Consider the following 21,502-nt stretch of genomic DNA (forward strand, 5'->3'; position numbering starts at 1 on the left):
CCAGGCCTTGGTGGACAGCCGGGGCCGTTTCCTGGACATATATGTGGGCTGGCCTGGCAGCACACATGAAGCCCGGGTATTCCAGAACTCAGGCCTATGCCACTGGCTGGAGGCGGGGACCTACATCCCCCAGAGGGAGATCCCTGTGGGGGACACCACCATGCCCCTCTGCATCATCGCAGATGAGGCATACCCGCTCCGGCCCTGGCTCATGCACCTGTACACGGGCCATCTGTCTGCCAGCCAGGAGCGCTTCAACCTGGGCCTGAACCATGCGCGCCAGGTGGTGGAGCGCACATTTGGGCGCCTCAAAGGCCGCTGGAAGTGTCTCCTCACCTGCCTTGATGTGGGACCCACCAATGTCCCCCAGATTGTGGGTGCGTGCAGCGCCCTACACAACCTCGTGGAGAGCAAGGGGGAGGCCTTCTTTCAGGACTGGGCTGTGGAGGCCGGCAGGACCGATGTGCAGCCACCCGCTGCCCCCAGTCGCCAGGTGGACCCCGAAGGGATCCGGGTCCGGGAGGCCCTGAAGGCCCAGTTCGATGAGGCCATGGGGTGAACACTGGCAGGCCCCCCACTGCCCCCCCATCCTCCACAACACTCCCTGCCCCTACGCCCACACCACACAGCACCCAAGAGCACACCCTGCTCACTTTTCTTGTAAATAAAAGCAGACATTTGCTCGTCAAATCAAATATCTGTAGAACTCTTATTATTATTATCAACAAGACTAACTATTTACAGGCAAAATCTAACATATATATATATATGTATTATAAATAGGGATAAGATGAAAGGGGAAGACAAGGAAGGGGAGAACTATGTACATGGGGGGGCAAGGATCAGCATAGTAACAGGGGTCAAATATACAAACTATTTACAAAATAACCTAAAACTGGGGTGAATATATACAAAGGGGGAGGCCACGTCCTGGGCCCCACACCCCCTAATGTCCACCACTGAGGGTGGGCAGCTGGGATCCCCGCCTCGGCCTCAGCCCTGGCCGGGGCTGTCTGGGGACCGGGCAGACTGGAAGATACGGCCGGCGGGTGTCAGCTGGCCCCAGGTCCCCCTTGGCCGAAGGGCCCTTGGTGGCGGGTGGTGGTGAGATGGTGGATGGCGGATGGCGCAGTGGCTGCAGCAGCGGGTGGAGCAGCAGGTGGAGCAGGCAGGGCGGGCGCAGCGGCGGCCGGCGCGGCATGGGGGGCCGAGTAGTCGGCAATACGGTTGAAGGTCCTCATGAAAGCCCCCCATGCCTCCTGGCGCCAGGCCAGCGCCCGCTCCTGCAGCTGGAAGCGGTGCTCCTCCACCCGCAGCCACTGCTCGGCGACCTGCAACTGCCAACGGTGGAGGGCCAGCAGCTGGGGGTCCGTCGCCAACGGCTGGTGGTGCTGGGTCCGCCATCTTCCCTGCCGTGGGGCTGGTTGGTCCTCCTCTGAGGGGCTGGCCTGGAGTGATGGCCCCAGGGGGCTGTCCAGGACCACTGACGCCTCGCCGGCGCTTTCCGGTCCTTCTGATGGTGCAGCTGCGGAACACAGGACGGGGGGAAGAAGAGTGGAGACAGCCATTAGTGTAGGCCCCGAGCCGTGGCCCTTGTCCCCCCACTCCTCTGCTGCTGGTTCCCCATCCCCGTCCCTGGGAGATGCTGATGATGATGGTGATGGGTGTCCCACCCCCTCCCCCCGGGGAACCCTAGGTACCACTCCCCCCATCCCCAGGGATGGGGCATGACACTGTTGTGGGGCGGGGGCAGGGGCTGATGCACTCCTGTGAGGGACATGCCACTGCTGTCCTTGGGGCCATGGTCATCTGAGCATGTAGAGGGCCCTGGTCATGTCTGTTACCGCCGCTCCTCAACCCTGGGGGTGTGCACCGGGGGGGTACATACCTGACGGTCCGCTCCCTTGGTCAGGGGCACCCGGTGGGCGGACACCCTGATGGAGCTCCAGGACGGCAGGATAATTTGGAGCCCCCCGTCGCTGGAGGAGGACTCCCCCTCCTCCTTATCCGGTGCCCCAGTGGTGGGCTCCTGGGAGGTCCCCTGGGGTGCGGGGCTTACCTTCGGGGCGGACTCTGCCTCTGGGGCCTGCTGGGGCTCGTTGGCCGAGGTATCAAGAGTGGCCAGAGGGGAGGAGGTGTGCCGGGGGCCCAGGATGTCCCTGAGCTCCCTGTAAAAGGGGCAAGTGATGGGGGCAGCCCCAGATCGGCCGGCTGCATCCCGGGCGCGGGCGTAACCCTGCCGCAGCTCCTTCACTTTACTGCGGACATGATCTGGAGTGCGGTCAGGGTGACCCCGGGTGGCCAGGCCGACCCCGGACAGCCAGGCCCTCGGCCAGCCGAGCGAATGCATCCGCTTTCCGCCTCTTGCTCCCCATTACCTGGAGCACCTCCTCCTCGCTCCAGATCCCCAACAGGTCCTGAAGCTCAGCCTCCGTCCAGGATGGGCCCCGCTGCCACTTCCCCGCCTGGCTGCCGGGCTGGGAGCCCTGGCTCCCATTTGGGGGGGTGCCCTGGGGGCACTTGGGGGTCTGGCAGGCGGCCATTGCAGCGGTGGGGTGTGTGTGGGGCTGCTGAGGGATGTGCAGGCTGGCCGCGTGTCTGGGCTGATGCCTGCACGTTCTCTCAGCTTCCTGCACAGGAAGGCAGGGGGCGGGGAGCTTTAAGGGGCCGCTCCACGTGGCCACCATCAAGCTCAGGGGCTGGAGAGAGCGTCTCTCAACCCCTCAGCTGATGGCTGCCATGGAGGACCCCACTATTTCGATGTTGCGGGACGCACAACAACTACTCGTTCCCTACTTCGACGCTGAACGTCGAAGTAGGGCGCTATTCCCATTCCCTCATGGGGTTAGTGACTTCGACATCTCGCCACCTAACATTGATGTTAACTTCAAAATAGCACCCAACACATGTAGCCGTGACGGGCGCTATTTCGAAGTTGGCGCTGCTACTTCGAAGTAGGCGGCACGTGTAGACGCGGCTACTGTGGCTCATGAGAGTTAGGAATGCAACTAATGCAGTAATCTATGCACTCCATAGTGCAAGAGAGTTTTATCTCCTGTCCAGGATGAAACATGGAAAGATGTACAAGATGCAGGAGTGGGGGTGAGAACCTCAATCTGTCTGAGATCCAAAATTCTAATTCTGGTTTGGTCTAGAATTCATCTGAGGTTTCAGAATGGTTCTTACTTTGCTTCAGAGCAGATTCCTGGGGTGGCGTAATAAAAACATGTCATCTAGGGATAGATAGATAGATATTTAAATGGACATTTGTATTTGCATGATTTTGTAAAATACCATAGTGTAACTGGTTCTTCTTAATATTTACAGGTCTGCTTATTAACTCTAGAAAACACACCTTGGAATGCAAGGAGAGGGCAATTATAATTTAGCCCCCAAAGCAGCGAAGGACAGAAGTGTTTTATATCAAGCATGTTTACGCCCATCATTTTTCAGCAAAGCATTTGGGCACTTATGTGCTACTGCAGTCAATGACAGCTTTATCACTGATTTCAGTGGAAATGGACTTTGGCTTTTAGAGCCTCAGGCTATGTCTAGATTAGAGCAATTTGTCGACAGAAGGTTTTGTCGGAACATATCTTCAGACAAAATATCTGTCAATAGATTGAAGCCAGACTGCAAAGCAGATCGAAGAAGTTATCTGCTCTGTCGACAGAGAGCAGCCAGACCGCCTGGCTGTTCTCTCGACAAAACAGCCAACTGGAAGTACAGCAGACAGGACTGCCCAGTCCCACAAGCCCTGTCTGTAGACAGAGGGGCCCTCAGAACATCCATACCAGCTTTCAGTCGACAGATTTCTCAGGCATTTTACCTCATGGGAGAAAGGCAGAACACTGTCGACAACGCTGCTGCGTTCTGTCAATTTACAGCTGACAGAACGCTTTAGGAATCTGGACATTCCCCAGGCTTTGTTGACAAAACACCAGTCTTGTAGCCTCTAATGTAGACATAGCCTGAGCTGTAGCCCATGAAGACAGTTTCCTTTGAATTTAACAGGGTTTGGATCAGCATCATTTATGTCATTTTCCTTGAGGTAGCATTATCATGCTGACAGGAGACCCCTCTACAATCTGCACAGAGAGTCTTCCCCAGACTTCAGTTGCAGCACTATATTTGTAGACAAGCCCTTCAGGGTTAGACTTCCATGGGATTTAGAATATGCCTTGCAGGCAGCTTTTATGCATAGCTACTTAATTAATCTGTTCCTTCAGCAAAACAATATTTCACCTTTTAACATTCAAATGAATAGATGGACATTTGCGAAAAAAAAAGAAAGAGTTTAAATAAACTGAAAAAATGTGAACTAGCATTAAAATGCAATTCATGCTGTATGAATTCCATTCTATTGTGAAAATTCCACCCAAATGTAGCAAAAAGAACTGAGGGTTTGACAACCCTGAATAAATTTTTGTACATTAATTGGAAGATGGGGATTCTTTTAGGTTGCTAAGAGTACCATGCAAAAGATTCTTCTTTTGCACTGATTTCACCTGAAAGGTATACACTGAATATTCTAAGCAATAAAAATATATATATAGCTAAGGACTCAGGGACAGATTTCAGCTTTGTGTAGTCATTTACACCTGTCCAAGACTGACATAAAATCCTGTCACTGGTTTCATTGCCAACTTCTGGTATGATAGTGTCTTGCACTCACTTTTCACAGGTGTAAGTGATTGTCCAAGGTACCTGACAATGGAGAATGGGTTCCTTGGTTAGTACAGCTACAAGCATTGTAAAACAACAGCAATGTGACTTTTTGCAGTGTTGTGGTGTTGCTTACCAGATACCTTCCGAATTTGACTTGAGATTTTCATAAATTAAATGGAACCAATTTCCTTCAACCCATCTCTGATACAAAGGGCCCCAGTTTTTTTCTGCAAAAAAAAGCAATTTGTATTTAGGATTTAAGTAAATGCACCCATAATGCACAATCTGAAATGAAATGGGCATATTGTAGAAACGTGTTTTTCTTTTGATCCTTTCTGTTTTTCATGGGTAATTTCAGTTTAAAAATACTCTGTAATACATCATGGGACAAACAACCTCTGAGTTGAAAACCAGCAAAGAGATATTAATGGGCCTGCTATTTAGTAACAGCAAGAATATGTCCTATTCCATTTTTCCCCTTGTAAATTGAGTCCTCAGTATGTCCTTGGCAAATGAAAAATACCTCTGGCATGAGGAGACCAACAGGCATCCCCTCGGATACTTTAAATGATAATCGTCACAGCAAGCCTTTTTGGCTTCAGAGTGATGACTAAAATCTGAAAACAGTCTTATAAACAAAATTGTGCAAGGGTACTTGACAACTTCTTTTACTTGAATACTTCACAAGAACCATTTACTTTTATTAGACAGGTACCTCCATGGGAGAAAAAAAAAAGAATGTCCAAGTCTAGGACTCCATCATTCTTCTTTTGAAACCATTTTAGATGAATAGGACCCTGGTGATTTCAAATAATTTACCAGCCAGCCACTGTTAACTTCATCAGAATTTTTCCCTCAGGGATTGTAAGATGCCAGACTGCTGAGTTCAAGCACTGATGTTACATTTTTAAGTGGATGAAAGTGGTGGAATTAGGTGAGAGCATTTTCAAATATCATTTGGTCCTTGCTGTTTTGCAGCAAGGATCCCTGTTGTGCCTGTTATGTTAGCTTGTGGAGAGAGGACATACATATTTACAGAGTTACCTGCTCAGTCATGAACCCGTGCAATTGCCTGCATTTAAATCTGATGAAAAAGCAGTCATGAACCATAGCTTATAGATATGTAAACGCTTTCAGAAGTGGCAAAAAGGCATGATGGATTTTAACCTCCTGCCTTTCATGGCAGGGAAGATACTAAAAATTTGTTCTATCCAGCATGCATCTTTAGATATATGAATATAATAACTCAAAAGGAAATTGAAAGTCTTTAGTGCGCGGTAATGGGCATTTGAAGGAGAATCTTGTGTGACCCCTGGGATTAATTATTTTTTAACTGCCATTTATTGTTTGAGTTGTAGCAAGAGAAAGCTTAGATATGCCATCATACTGTGCTATCAAAAAGCAATCGAGCAGTGATCTGAGCAACAGGGAAAGTATTTTGATTTATAAACCCCCAAATTAAGGGAAAGGATTTTTTGTCTTTGTGTCTTTGATGAAAACAAACAGGAACCTATTTAGTCTGAACAAAAAGCAGTCAAGTAGCACTTTAAAGACTAGCAAAATAGTTTATTAGGTGAGCTTTCGTGAGACAGACCCACTTCTTCAGACGATAACCAGTCTGGTCTGGCTCTGGTCTGAAGAAGTGTGTCTGTCCCACGAAAGCTCACCTAATAAACTATTTTGCTAGTCTTTAAAGTGCTACTTGACTGCGTTTTGTTTTGATAATGTGTAGACTAGCACGGTTTCCTCTCTGTTACTATTTAGTCTGATGTGATATTACACATCACCAATAATATCACCAATAGCTAATAGCATGTAATGTCTAACATGCTATTAGAAGGAACTTTAGGTCAAAACTATCTATGTATAGTTCCTATATCACCATTGTTTTAATGCGTGTAATATCCATTGACACGGAGCCATATGACTGAACTAAACATACAAAATATGTCTGATATAAGGTGCATAGAGGATAAAGAAACAGACTATAATCTAATATAATGAATCTTGAGTGGAAAAAAGTGTGATTGTTGGTCAGAAGTAGAAAGCAGATTTCCCTTCCACACTGTAAACCCTAATAGTGTATACAGTTGGACCAAAGACATCCCTTAATGCTGCCTCATCTGCTCATAATAGTAGACCTGCCTCACAATACTATCTTACTTGGTCACCTTTGCTTGGCATCAGTGGTGCAAATTATATTAAAAGTGACAGCTAGACTAAAGTTTACTGTTGAAGGTCATTGAACCGAGAGATACAAAACTTTTTCTTCTGAATTTTGGATGCTGTTTGGGAAATGTGGTTCTGCTAGGACCCAATTACTAATGAAGACAAGTTCACATGAGCTTATTGACCAGAAGTCTGTTAACATGATTTACAGTTTTAGTGCTGAACTCTATAGATCATTTAAATGTCTGTAACCATGAAGTTCAAAGTTTTGCAAGTCTGTTGTGAAAAGACTGTAAGACATAACCTTTCTGGTCTTCACAGTAGAGACATTGATAGGTTTCTCATTAAGACAAATGACCACAGGACAAAAATGAAAATGAAACAAACCTATGCACCTCAAGAGGTTATTCCAGTGCCCACAATGTGAAACATAATTTCAAAAAGGCTGAGCTGACTAAAAAGAACAATAGGTTAGCTCTTGCTCTGTGAAGACTCAAAAGCTTGTCTCTTTGATCAACAAGAGTTTGTTCCAAACAATAAATTACTTTCTCATCCACATCATCTCATCAGTGGATATAGTTAAAGGAACTTATACCTCTGCCCCAGCCCCATTACTCCACATAGAAGGGCCTGCCTGTCAAAAAAGAATCCTGGTTCTAAATGGGGGAAGATTCCCCAGCTGCAGGCACTGTAGAAGGCAGGCATAAGGCTGCTCTATGTGTATTGGATCACAACTCCAGTGTAAGAGGAATTTCTAGGGCATGGATAGGGTGACAGGGGAGTGAGAGATACAGCTGAAGCAGTATGGAGATTCTATGCAGTGTTGTAGCCCATGTGACAGTCACAAGAGTCTGCCCTAACTGGGCCTCTAACACTGTCTAAATTATGCTGGAGGCTGAAACAACCCCCAAAGCAGTCCAGGACTGAGAGGGCATAAAACACTTAAAGCCACCTTTGCTCGCACTCTCCCTATGCTTTGAATTCTGTGTTATACCTCTAAGAGCCACAGGACAGAATGTTACCGAGAAAGGAACTGATTCCCTACACAAATTGAAAGTGGGAGCTGTGTGCCTGACTGCCCTTTGTGCTTTTGGACATTTCTACCATGTCATATGTAACATTTCATCAATTAAATCCACCCCCACCCCGCCGCCCAGGCTTGATCTCAACCTCCCTATTTGAAGTTAGTTAGATGTATTATGTACCCTAGAACACATATCAAATCAACCTTGTGTTTTGCTTAAATAGACCCTTTTCCTCTTTCAGCTTCAGATTTATTATTTATTTTAGTTTTAAAAATAGACCTCATTTGAAGAAAATTACCTTTACTAATTTTCCTAATTTAAATCTGTATTATAGGCTAGCACTTTCCTGATCTAGCACTTAGGCACACATGTAACTTTAATAGTAACAAAGGGGAAGCCGTGCTAGTCTATACACTATCAAAACAAAAAGCAGTCAAGTAGCACTTTAAAGACTAGCAAAATGGTTTATTAGGTGAGCTTTTGTGGGACAGACCCACTTCTTCAGACCATAGCTCTGGTCTGGCTATGGTCTGAAGAAGTGGGTCTGTCCCACGAAAGCTCACCTAATAAACCATTTTGCTAGTCTTTAAAATGTAACTTTAAGCACATGAATAGTCCCCTCATTGCTTAAACTTACAAGCAGTAGTAGTTAGTAGGCATCCTTCAATCCCAAGGGATCATGGGTTTGTGTCCCAGTTGGACTGATTCGAGCAGCGTCTTCTGTGGCTGTGCAATCCAATCAGGGAGAGGCAGTCCTTTCCGCACTGTGAGCAGCAGTAGACAGATGTCGCTCTGGTATCACGGGCACAGGTCTTCATGAAGGCTCTCCTGTCTTCCGCTTCCTTCACCAAGGTAGTTTCATACATACCAAGATCTTCCTTCACTCCCTGTTTCCAGGCGTGCCTGTCTGAGGCAAGCGAATGCCAGGTGTCCACACTGATAGAGAGAGCACTGAGGTCATGCTTGCACGTGTCCTTGTAGCGCAATTTAGGTCGCCCTTTCGGCCTCTTTCCAGACGCCAGTTCTCCGAAGAGAAGGTCCTTCGGTATTTAGCCATCCCTCATGCATGAGACACGGCCCAGCCAGTGCATACGCCTCTGTTTGAGAAGGGTGAACGTGGAGGCGGTGCCTGCCCTCTCAAGCACTGCGCTACTGTGGACCTAGTCCTGCCATGAGATACGAAGTATGCGCCTAAGGCAGCGTATGTGGAATGTGTTGAGCTGCTGCTCTTGTTTTGAGTACAAAGTCCATGTTTCACTGGCGTACAGCGGTTTGCTCAGAACACAGGCTGTGTAGACCTGCACTTTGGTGTGTACAGTGAGTTTATTGTTAGCCCATACTCTCTTCGTCAGCCCAGAGAACATTGTGGCGGCTTTTCCAATGCACTTGTTGATCTCGCTATCAAGTGACAAGTTGTCCGAGATCATCGAGCCTAGGTACACGAACTCATGGACAACTTCCAGTTTGTAGTCTAGCACACTGATAGATGGCTCGTTACCCACGTTTTGTCCCATCACCTGGGTCTTCTTTAGGCTGATTGTGAGGCCAAATTCCATGCATGCATCTGCAAAGCGAGTTATGAATGACTGCAGTTCCTGCTGGGTGTAAGCAGCAAGAGCTGCATCATCAGCAAAAAGGAACTCCCTCAGACATAAGCACCCTGGTCTTCGCTCTAAGCCTCGACAGTTTGAAGAGTTTGCCGTCCATTCTCATGCGGAGAGAGATGCCCTCTGTAGCAGTTCTGAAGGTATATTTGAGCAAAACTGCAAAGAAGATGCCGAACAGTGTTGGAGCCAGCACACACCCCTGCTTCACTCCGCTGAGAATCTCAAAGGGTTCAGATGTGGATCCGTCGTATATGATGGTCCCCTTCATGCCTTCATGGAAGGCCCTAATAATGTTGAGCAGAGTTGGGGGACAGCCGATCTGAGCCAGAATCTCAAACAGACCTTTTCTGCTGACGAGGTCAAATGCTTTGGTCAGGTCGATGAAGGCAATATACAGAGGTTTGTTCTGCTCCCTGCACTTTTCTTGTAGTTGCCTAACAGAGAAAACCATATCTATGGTGGACCATTCAGCTCTGAACCCACACTGAGACTCAGGGTAGACTCTCTCTGCAAGAACATTGAGCCTCTTCAGAACAACACGTGCAAATAGCTTCCCCACGGTACTGAGAAGGGAGATGCCACGACAGTTCTTACAATCACTTTTGTCACCCTTGTTCTTGTAGACAGTAACGATGTTAGCATCCTTCATATCTTGTGGTACGCTGCCTTCTCTCCAGCATTGGCAAAGTATTCCATGCAGCTCTGAAACTAGGGTACCATTGGCGCATTTGAGGATTTCTGAGGGAATACCGTCTTTCCCTGGGGCTTTTCCAGAAAAGAGTGCTTTTAGCACTTCGTTGAGTTCCTCCAAGATGGGCTCAGCATCGAGTTCAGTCATGGTGGGCAGAGGCTCGATGGCATTCAGGGCTGTCTCTGTAACTAAGGTCTCTCTGGCATAAAACTTGAGTAGTGTTCCACCCAGCGTTCCATCTGCTTGGTTCTGTCCTTCAAGACCTCGCCTGTGGCCGACTTAAGTGGGGCAGTCTTTCTTTGTGATGGACCAATGGCCTGCTTGATCCCATTGTACATTGCTTGCGTGTTACCAGTGTCCGTGGCCTGCTGAATCTTGGAGCAGAGTTGGAGCCAGTAATCATTGGTACACAACCGAGCAACCTTCTGCACTTGACTCCGAGCAGACTGCAGCGCCTGCAGGTTCACCTCACTGGGAGAGGACCTGTATGCAGCCAGTGCCTGTCTCTTCTTCTCAATCAGGGGCATCAGCACTTCAATTTGGGCTTCAAACCAATCAGCAGACTTGACTGTCTTCTTCCCAAAGGTAGATATAGCAGTGTTATAGATAGCATCCTGTAGTTGTTCCCATGTCTTGCTGGTATCAGTGTCGTCCGGGCAGGGCAAGGCCTCTTCAAGTGCTTGGACAAACTCGAATACTTTTGAAGGGTCATGAGTCTTGCCAGGGTCAACGTGCGGCCTCCTTTCCTTTTCGGAGCAAAAGAATCTTCACGGCTGGATGTGCACCTTACTACACACGAGCAAGTGGTCAGTGTCACAGTCTGCACTGTGGTAGCTACGTCTCACCCTGACATTACCTAAACGGCTGCGTTTGGTGAGGACGAGGTCAAGCTGGTGCCAATGTTTTGATCTTGGATGTTGCCACAAAACTTTGTGCTGGGGTTTGATGTTGAAGAAGATATTGGTTACACAGAGATCATGTTGGGAGCAGAGTTCAAGGAGGTGCTGTCCATTTTCATTCATCTTCCCTGTTCCAAACTGTCCCAGACAGGATGGCCAGCTGTGGTGGTCGCTGCCAACTCTGGCGTTGAAGTCGCCAAGGATGAATAGCGGCTCATGGGAAGGTACCTCACTGATGGCATTGCTAAGTTCATCATAGAACTTGTCCTTAACTTCCTGGGCAGAAGTTAAAGTAGGCGCATAGATGCTGAAGATGTTGACCATGCCCACTGGTGTTTGAAGCTGGATTTTCAGCATCCTCTCAGTTCCCACATTTGGTGATATGACTGAGCCAATTAGGCTATTTCTGATTGCGAAGCCAACACTGTGTTCCCTGGTCTCTTCTGGAGGTTTCCCATTCCAGAAAAAAGAAAAGTCCTTCTCCCTGGCACATCCAGAGGACGACTGCCTTGTTTCCTGGAGGGCCACGATGTCCATCCCCAGTCTTCTCAGCTTGTTGTTAATGATTGCTGTCTTCTGGGGGTTACTAATGCTCTGTAGGTCTTCTGTAAGGCCTGGAGTCATGGTCCTTACATTCCATGTGCCCAGCCTGAAGGCTGAATTATTTTGTTGCTTGATTGTTTTGCCTGGTGTAAGGTTAACGATCCACCTGTCGGTGATTCCCTAAGCCCCACACACCCAGTGAAGCAAGTGGACCGTGGCGAGGCAGCACCTACTTGGCTGGGGGCTGCCCAGCTTGAGGCGGGCGGTAGCTGCCCAATGAGATCCGAAGACCTCTCCCACCAACGGAAGCACCCCCTGGCACCTCACTGTACACCAATCGAGTACAGTGTCTTAATACAGGTAACTGCTGCTTCCTGTGTTGTGTCACCGCTCAGAAAGCGATGCCGGAGTGTCCTCTTTAGGGTGCAGGCCTGGACAAGTAAGTTTGAAGAACCAGATGATGCCCAGCAGCAGGTTCCCCCTCTCCACGCCACTGATGTAATCCAAGGGAAGGCAAAAGCCAGTACAACTTAGCACCAATATTGTCACAGGAGCTGCCAGAGTGAGATTGAGCACAACCTCAAACTGCCTTAGGGGCTCCATCTCCGGATTTTTCCTCGGGGTTTACTCCCAAAGCCTTTCCCATGACTAGGTATCGCTGCAAGGCAGCGGAGGTTTTAAATCAGAGTTTCCTTCTCCTAGGTGGGCAGCCTTCCCAGGCTGACGAGCCCCACCTGACCGAAGCAACTAGTTTGAAGGCGCCAGTCACCCGCCTTCGCCCCTTCTCCTGTCAGTGCAAACAGTTTCGCCAGGCTTAGAAACTAAGCCACACGTGAAGGCTAGGAGCTGGATTTCGGTTGTCAGAGGCTATTGGAGATGCACGGTATGGGAGCATTTTATAGATAGTGGGAGCTTATCCCCACTACCACCCCCGGCTATGACAATCTTTGAAACCAAGTTACAAGCACACAACAGCTTACTGATAAAAATAAAATGAAACATAAGATGCCAGTTAATCACAATCTATATATGAACATAATATATATCATATCTGAAACATTTTCTAAAAAATCCCCCCATGTTGTTATATTTGCATGAGTCCAGTCATTACATATTACACATTAGAAAAACTACATGTTTCAAAGCGACCTTTAATTATACAAATTCAACTATTGTTCTATAAGTTATTTAGTGCTCTTATTAAATTGTTATGGTTATGGATGTGTCTAATAACATATTCTGTCTTAAATTTATATTAATGATTCTTTCGGAACAGTTTAAGGAACCAAAACTGCAAGCCCTTACTCAAACGAAACAATAGCCAAGTAAGTCTATCCTTACACAGAATTTGCACCAGTTTAACTTAAATTGGTTTAAAAATGAATTTGGGTAAAACAACTGCACACCTCTGAGTGAACAACATTCCTGTTTATTAGATTAATTGATTGTATCAGTTTAGTCCGTATCTGCAAATTTACCAGATAACAGGGTTCTGTCAATATAAGGATCCACTTTCAGAGTTGCACCAGATTAAGTCAGTCTGAAATTGTTTATCTAAAGCAGTTCAACTTTATGTTTAGCTCTCATCTGAATATGAACTGTCAGAAGTGGACCTAGTACTTGAAAGCAGGATACATGTGTGAAAGCATATCAGAGGAACAAATTTGTTGATTAGCATAAATCAGTTAGATTAGCTGTCTGTATTTACAGCTACTCCTGCACCCCCTGCTCATGTGAGCGCTCCCATGGACTTCACTAAGTAAATACTGCAGCATTAGATCATTAGGGAACAAGGGGGAGGAGGAGGATGGGGACTGCTGTATTTTTTTGTTACAGCTTTATGGCTCTGTTTTTGAGGGCAGAGTTTAGCCCACTCCGGCTCTTCACAGAGACATGCCTCCACCTATATGAAGCTGAACTGAGGTCAATGAGGCCCACCCAAAAACTGGCCCTGTGCACTCTGCATTCATTGCAGCACTGTGGCACAGATTTGCAGACTTCAGATTTTGTGTCTTCAAAAAAAATACAACAATGAGCACTTCACTATTTGGAGGTGTACATTTCATAAGAATGTATTAGGAATGGTTAATTTTTCGGTAGGTAATAAAATATTTTTCCAAAGATTTTGCCTTTAAATACCATGTTTTTCCTGTAAAAATATCTCACTCGGTCTATTTGTCCCTAATTGAACAACATAACATCTTGTCTGACCTTGGTAGGATGACATGAATGACTCTGTCCAGTCACTAGTTTATATCCATTGCATATTAACTTTCAGTTGGCTACAGAATGTGAAGGGCCACACACCTGTATCTGGGTGTGGATGTCAAGTGCTAAATGAGCCCCAATTACGTAAAGATTTATGTTATGTAAAAGTTTATGTTCATGCTTCCTTTCTGAACTAGGTATCATTTGTTTGATTAACATGAGGTTCAATTATACAAATTCAACATTGAAAGAGACCTGTAAAGAGACACCTTGTACAATGTATAGTTATTTATGCCATTACTGTTTCCACTGAAGTGAATGCACAAATTTTCAACTGGAGGAAGACTGGCCTCATTGACTGTATTCTTGGGGCCCTAAAGTCTTCTTCCAAAGCTTCAATAAAGTAAGCCCCTGTTGGACTTAATTATTTCCTGAGTAGCAGTACACTACAAATATTCTTTTTTTTATTTCAATTCCTTTTTATACCTTGTAATTGCTTTTAAACTATTTCATTTTCTTTATCTCTCGCAATCAGTTTCTATGCTCTCCTGTAGCAAGTAAACAAATATTCAGAGAAACCAGGCAGTAGACAAAGACACACAATAAACTCTCTGATATCCGGCAGCCCCGAGACCAGGAGGTTGCTGGATATTCAAATATTTTGAATAATAGAGATGTATACCTAACAATGCATAACACAAAAAAAACCCTAAGATTAGATATTAAGAAACAAACAAAAATGTATGCAGAGTGCTTTATTTCCCAACAACAGTGGTATTGTACACTGTAATCATACACTACATTTGCTGTGTTTATTTGTATTTACTTTCGCTATACTGTACTTACGGAAAACATAACTAAAATTAACTTATGGTTAAAGTGCCAGTTATGTGAGAGCTCTGGATGATAGCACGCCAGATATGAAAGAGTTTACTGTAAAAGCCAAGCAAAAATGGGACAGACAGGGAAGAGGAAGAAGACAGTAAATGTTACTTCAAAGCATTTTTTGAAAGATAGTCATGTTTGCTTTTATGGCTAGGTTTTTTAAAGATTTTTGACCCACAATATCTCAGCAAGTAGGGGCCTAAAGTTTCATAAGCTTTCAGCAGCTGAACAGTATTTTGAGACAAACCCCTGGATGAAATTACTGCCCCAGGCATGCTTTTTTCTTTCTTCTGCCATGGAAGGTTTTAATCCTTTAGGATTAGCCTACTCAGTCATTATAAATAGCTCATTTTTAAAACAGTCAAGCTCTATAGTACACAAATCTTGTTATTAATACAAACCAAAGGATCTTCTGTACTTTGGGCCATTATAAATGATTGTCACTTATGAAAATGTGATTAATATGGAGAGTATTTAGTGGCATATGGGATTTTGCGTTGCATTTAAGTAGGTGACTGGTACTCCCAGCATTTTCATTTATAATTTGTCATAACCATCCTATCAGATGAATATTCTTATTAGTACTAAAATCTATTCAGAGCTTCTGCATATATTAGCCAATCAGCAAGAACAGATCAGTCAGCCGATCATAGAAACTATTTTACATTGTCTTTTTAGGAAACTAAGAGCCCTTTAGCATCCAGTGAAATAGACCAGAACAGAATTCCCTATTAAGGAAATTCCTTATGAAGAAATATAGTGTCATGGAATGGTCTTGGAAGGCATTTTCCTTATGGAGAAATGCCATTGGAAAAATATTTTACTTTACCTGTGTTATAACACTCACGGATTATCCATTAAGTTAATTCTCTGCAGATATTAACTGTAACATTTTTTTTAATTTGACTCAAGTTACAAAGATGAGACATAAGAGTATGTACAAACCCAGTTCCGACTGAAGCCAGTGGCAAAACCAATTGATGTGAAAGGGAGCAAGGTGTATTTGTGTATATATACATGTATATAATCATTATCTTTTTTTCTTTCTTTTGCAGTTCATAGCATCATCAGTAAATTGTCCTCCAAATATACAGTATGTAACATGACATAGCTGTCAATTCATTTTTGATCCAGCTGCTCAGAAAAGGGCTGACTACTGGAGAGAAAGCTAACCTGAAGCACCTGAATTCCTTTGAAAAAGAGTTACTGAAGGAAATTGACAGTTCATTCCCTATTAAATCTCTTCACCTGTGCCCATTTTTCCTTCTCTTTTTGTTGGCTTTGCCTTTTTGTGGTAGAGAGCATGGGAAGGTTTGTGCAAACTACTCTGTAGAGTCACTGGATAACTAAGGGAAGTTGTGCAGCAACTGTGAAGTGTACAAAATTACACTCTACTAATGAAATCAAACTATGTCTCCTCTTAGGATTACCCAGGTGGTAATTAAGGCCTCCTTTCTCCCTCATGACACAAACCTGTCAGCTGTTCCAGTTCACCATTCTTAAAGTGACAGTCTTCCTAGCTGGCAAATTTGCAGGGCTTGATTCTCCTGTGATAAGCACTGTTTTCTCATCCATAAAAGGCGCCAAGGGCCTACACCTTGTAAGCTGACATGCATGGTGTCTTGACAATTGCATTAATTTTGCAAGTGAGGAGGATAAGCTCCAGAACAGCTGGTTAGTAACAGACAGCACTAAACAAAATCTCACTAAATAGGATTCAACGGAATGAAATACTGTATGGCTTCGAGAACAAGAAGAAGTCTTGTGGCACCTTATAGACTAACAGATATTTTGGAACATAAGCTTTCGTGGGCAAAGACCCACTTCATCAGATGCATGAGTGGGGGTGGTGGTTTCAGAGGGGTATTTAAAGAGTGGGATCCCAGTAAGAGGGAGGGCCAGAGCTGACAAGGTCTATTCAGCAAGGTGGAAATGGCCCAGTATCAACTGTACATATCAAAAGAGGAAAAAACAAGTCAGATCAGGCAGGGGATGTGAGCCTTTGTCAGAGTCTAATGGAGAGATATTAACACCCAGAGCAGAGAAGATGCCTTTGTAAGCTGCAAGCCACTCCCAGTCTCTGTTTAATCCATGGTTAATGGAGTCAAATTTGCAAATAAATTGCAGCTCAGACATTTCTCTCTCCATTTGATTTTTGAATTTTTTTTGTTTCAGGACTGTCACCCTTAAATCTGCCACTGTGTGTTCAGGAAGATTGAAGTGTTCTCCCACAGGTTTCTGTACATTACCCTTCCTGATGTCTGGTTTATGTCCATTTATTCTTTTACAGAGAGACTGTCCAGTTTGACCAATGCAAATTGCAGTGGGGCATTGCTGGCATATGATGGCATATATTATATTAGTAGATGTGCCGGTAAAGGAGCCTCTGATAATATAGTTAGTATTAGGTCCTGTGATGATGTCACTGGTGTAGATATGTGAGCAGAGCTGGCAGTGAGGACTGTTGCAGGGGCTGGTTCTTGGCCTAAAGTCACTGGTTTGTGATTTGTAGTGGCTGGTGAGGATTTGTTTAAGGTTGGCAGGCTGTCTGTAGATGAGGACAGGCCTGCCTCCCAAGGTCTGTGAGAGTGCAAGATCATTGTTCAGGATGGGTTGCAGATCACTGATGATGCGCTTGAGAGGCCTTAAGTGGGGGCTGTATGTGATGGTCAGTGGTGCTCTCTTGTTTTCCTTGTAAGGTCTGTCTTATAGCAAGTGGCTTCTGGGTACCCATCTGGCTCTATCAGTCTGTCTCCTCACTTCCTTAGGTGGGTATTGTAGTTTGAGGAAAGCTTGGTAAAGGTCTTGTAGATGTTTGTCTCTGTCTGATGGATCAGAGGAAATACAATTGTACCTTAGTGCCTGGCTATAAACAATGGATCATGTAGTATGCCCTGGATGGAAGCTGGAGGCATGTAGATAAGCATAGCGGTCTGTGGGTTTTTGATATAGGGCAGTATTTATGTGACTGTTGCTGATCTGCACAATAGTGTCCAGGAAGTGAATTTCTTGTGTAGGCTAGTCCAGACTAAGTTTGATTGTTTTTTCCTCTTTTGATAAGTACTGTTGATACTGGACCATTTCCACCTTGCTGAATAGACCTTGTCAGCTCTGGCCTGCCCTCTTACTGGGATCCCACTCTTTAAATACCCCTCTGAAACCACCCCTTCATGCATCTGATGAAGTGGGTCTTTGCCCACGAAAGCTTATGTTCCAAAATATCTGTTAGTCTATAAGGTGCCACAAGACTTCTTGTTGTTGCCGAAGCTACAGACTAACATGGCTACCTCTCTGGTACTGTGTGGCTGTGCTTAGATTGAAGTTGTCCAGCAAACTGGGACCATGGTTAGCAATGAGAAAATTTCAGAAACTGTTATACCTGTTTTATGACCTGACATCATCCGTACTTTTAGTAACTGTATTAGGCTCAATTGAAAATACACTGTAAACAAGTTGCAGCTTTCCAATACATCTGCATCTAGCTACAGAAACCATTCAGGGCACCTCTGTCTGTGCAGCACTGATGCCCCAGAAGCACTTGGTCTGGCACCTCCTGGTGAGACTGTGTGACATCTTCCACCCAGTATTGAAACTTATTCATCTCATTAGCTACCAGAGCCTAGTCTTGTTAAGGTTTTGAGCCCACAACATCCTTTTCTTGGGGGACATTCAGGACCTGATGTGAAGGTTCTCGGAGTCTTTGCGTTTACGTCACTAAACGTGGGTTGAGATTGTCAAGGAGAAGGATTGATAATTTGGTATTTGATTAGTGCATGGAAGGGTTATTGTTATGGGGGGGTTGTTTACCTGCTCTGGTATTCATAGTGTATTAAATGTGTAATATATTTTGTACAAAATATTATCTATGTATTTGTTGTATTGTGCCTGTTACTTGTGATGAGAATCTAAATAAATGAAAAGTTCTGTTCTCTTGCATATCTTATGCTTCAGAGGAAATTCTCAGTTATAAGATGAATTTGAAATATAGCTCTGATATCACTCATTTGCATCACTAAACATATGTAACAACCAAAAAATTCATATTGGAGCTGAAAGTTAAGAGATTCCTGAAGCAGATATTAATGATACACATTTTAGCAGAAGAGCTGTAACAGGTTCCCTGAAATCCATATGCATGAAGACTACCTCATATCTTATGAAAGACCAGTCACTGAGTTGGGAGGGTTTATCTTCACAAGAACACTGCAAATTCTTTTGCAAATTCTTTAAATAATTCATAGCAAGTTTAGATCACTTGCAAAAAGGAATTTATTCGATCTATTTAGTATCTCTAAAAACCCAAACAGAAAATGCACTCTTGCTGTTACAATTTTATTTTACTGCAAATGAAAAGCCAAGTGATTTTATTGCTGCTGCAAAGCATGCAAAGCATATTTTTACAGTGTAAAATATAAAATTGTGTCCCTTTCTGGCATTTATCAAGTGATAATTGTACCTGCCTGGATTTTCAATTACATGAAATCCTATCAGCCATTCCAGTTCACCTTCCTAACAAAGCTTGTGCACTCAATGCTGTGTGATTAGCATTGGCTTCTTTACCATTTAAAGGGAGTAAACACTTGAATCATTTGCAGCAAAATACGAGAGTATTGACAAATGCATTAGTTTTTACCCATGGCAGGCTTGGTCCTAGCAGCAATGGTCAATAATAGGCAGCCCACTACAAAACTGCTAACAGCAACCTCACTAAATTGAATGTGGTAATAGAACTGAAATAATTTTAACACAACAAAATACAGCTGCACAAGTGCCTATATAGCCCAACTTTTGGAACTCCAGCAATGCCATGGATTTCAGCAATCACATCTGCAGACATACTTTAGAGGGAATCTGTCTGTCTGTCCTTCTGTCAGTGCCACATTTGTTCATGAGCTCCTCTTAAATCAGTAGAGCTATGGTGTTTGGTAGGCAACTTCCTCGTACCCTAACTTAAACCAAGCTCAGGGTTTGGTTGTCCCTGGAAAATGAGAAGTACTGGGAAGGGGCTGTTTTCCATAACATGGAAAGTGAGGGGGCAGAGGAAGGGAAGGGCACAGAAAGGAGGGCTGTGGTACTGAGAGATGCTACTGCAGGCAGCTGCAGCACCAAGAAAGAGACAAGCAGGGCTGGGTCTCTGTCAACTTCATTTGTCCTCATTTTTGAAAAATACTATAATTGAAAAAAAAGCATGTGTATTTTTCCTTCACTTTCCAAAAAATTCTCATTTAAAGACCAGAACAATGTTTGCTATATTTGCTAATTTTTTTATAAAGACTTCAGTCTGCCAGTACTCATGCGACTACACAATAAAACATGTTTAAATAAATAGACTTTAAGCTCTGACTTGCTATCAGCATGTGAGCGACTTACACCTTATTAAGATGAAAGCAATATCAAGCCAACATTTAAATACTGTAGAGCAAAATGTCATATAGTAGAGTTAACATCACGGTCTTTCCTTTTTATACATATTATTTTTTTCTAAATACAACGCATATACCAACATACCAGATTCATCCTAATGCACAAAGTAAATGAAGAGGGGTAGAACAGTCATGGTCACTTTTGGCAATATGCTAAATTGGAAGAGATGGAGGATGCACCACAGAGAGGGTTGAGAGTGAGTTGTCCTACATATAGAATTTTCCAGATCTGAAGAAGTGGGTCTGTCCCATAAAATATCATCACCTAATAAATCATTTTGTTGGTCTCTAAAGTGCTACAGGACTTTGTTTTTGTCCTATTAGCTCTAACATGACATCCTTTGAGCTCAACACTGCCATCATCTGTCAGGTGCCTGCCTAATCAGTTCTGCACCACTGCCTTGCAGTAAAATTGGTGCTGCTGCAGCTGCTGCTGATCCAGCAGATACCCCTGGAAAATCTGCTCTACAATCTTGCACAATCACATCACAGAGGACACAGAATTTTTTGGTGAAGAGCCCAGGACAAAGCAGGATTTTTGTATTGGCAATAAAATTCAAGTCCAGTGCAGGAAAAGCTATGAACTAAAGGCTATTCCAAGGAGCATAGTCTGTTACCCATAAAATCATAGCAAACTACACACTCCAAGACATGTTCTAAACAATTCCCATGCAACAATAATAATAAGCTACTGTTGATGGTAGAATCAGAACATAAACACATTCCAACCAACAGAAGCAAACCACATGATTCTGTAAGCAGAATCATGAATATGTAGCATTATAATATAGGTAAATAGAGTTGGCATGATCTGGCTTTCTTCCTTCTCTCTTATAGAAGGAACAGACAGCTCCATTCCTTTACATCTGGTTCTGGGTTTCATTCTGATTTTTAAAAGATGCATACAGAGTACACCATAGACGCCCTCTCTGTTTCCAGTCTCAGAGGGGTAGCTGTGTTAGTCTGTAGCTTCACAAACAAGTAGTGCTGTCTCACCTTAAAGACTAACAAATATTGACTACGTCTCCACTACAGAGATGTTTCAAAAGAAGCCCTTCTAGAAGATCTCATCTGAAAGAACTTCTTTTGAAAGAGTGTGTCCACACAGAAAAAAAGATCAAAAGAGTGATCTGCTCTTTTAAAAGAGAGTGTACACACAACCCCTGCTCTTTCAAAAGAAAGGGCCAGGAATCCAAAAATCAGGCTTCATGGGGACTGCTCATTTGAAAAAAAGGGCCTGTGGAGTGTCTTGGCATATTTTCTTTTGGAAGAAGCTTTCAAAAGGGAGTGTTCTTCCTGAAACAGGAAAGGAAGAGCAATTTCAAAAGGAATGCCACATTCTTTCAATTTACTTTCAAAACAATGCTCTTTGTGTGTAGATGCT

This window comes from Carettochelys insculpta, chromosome 1 (genome assembly GCF_033958435.1).
Source record: "Carettochelys insculpta isolate YL-2023 chromosome 1, ASM3395843v1, whole genome shotgun sequence".
Taxonomy (NCBI): Eukaryota; Metazoa; Chordata; order Testudines; family Carettochelyidae; genus Carettochelys; species Carettochelys insculpta.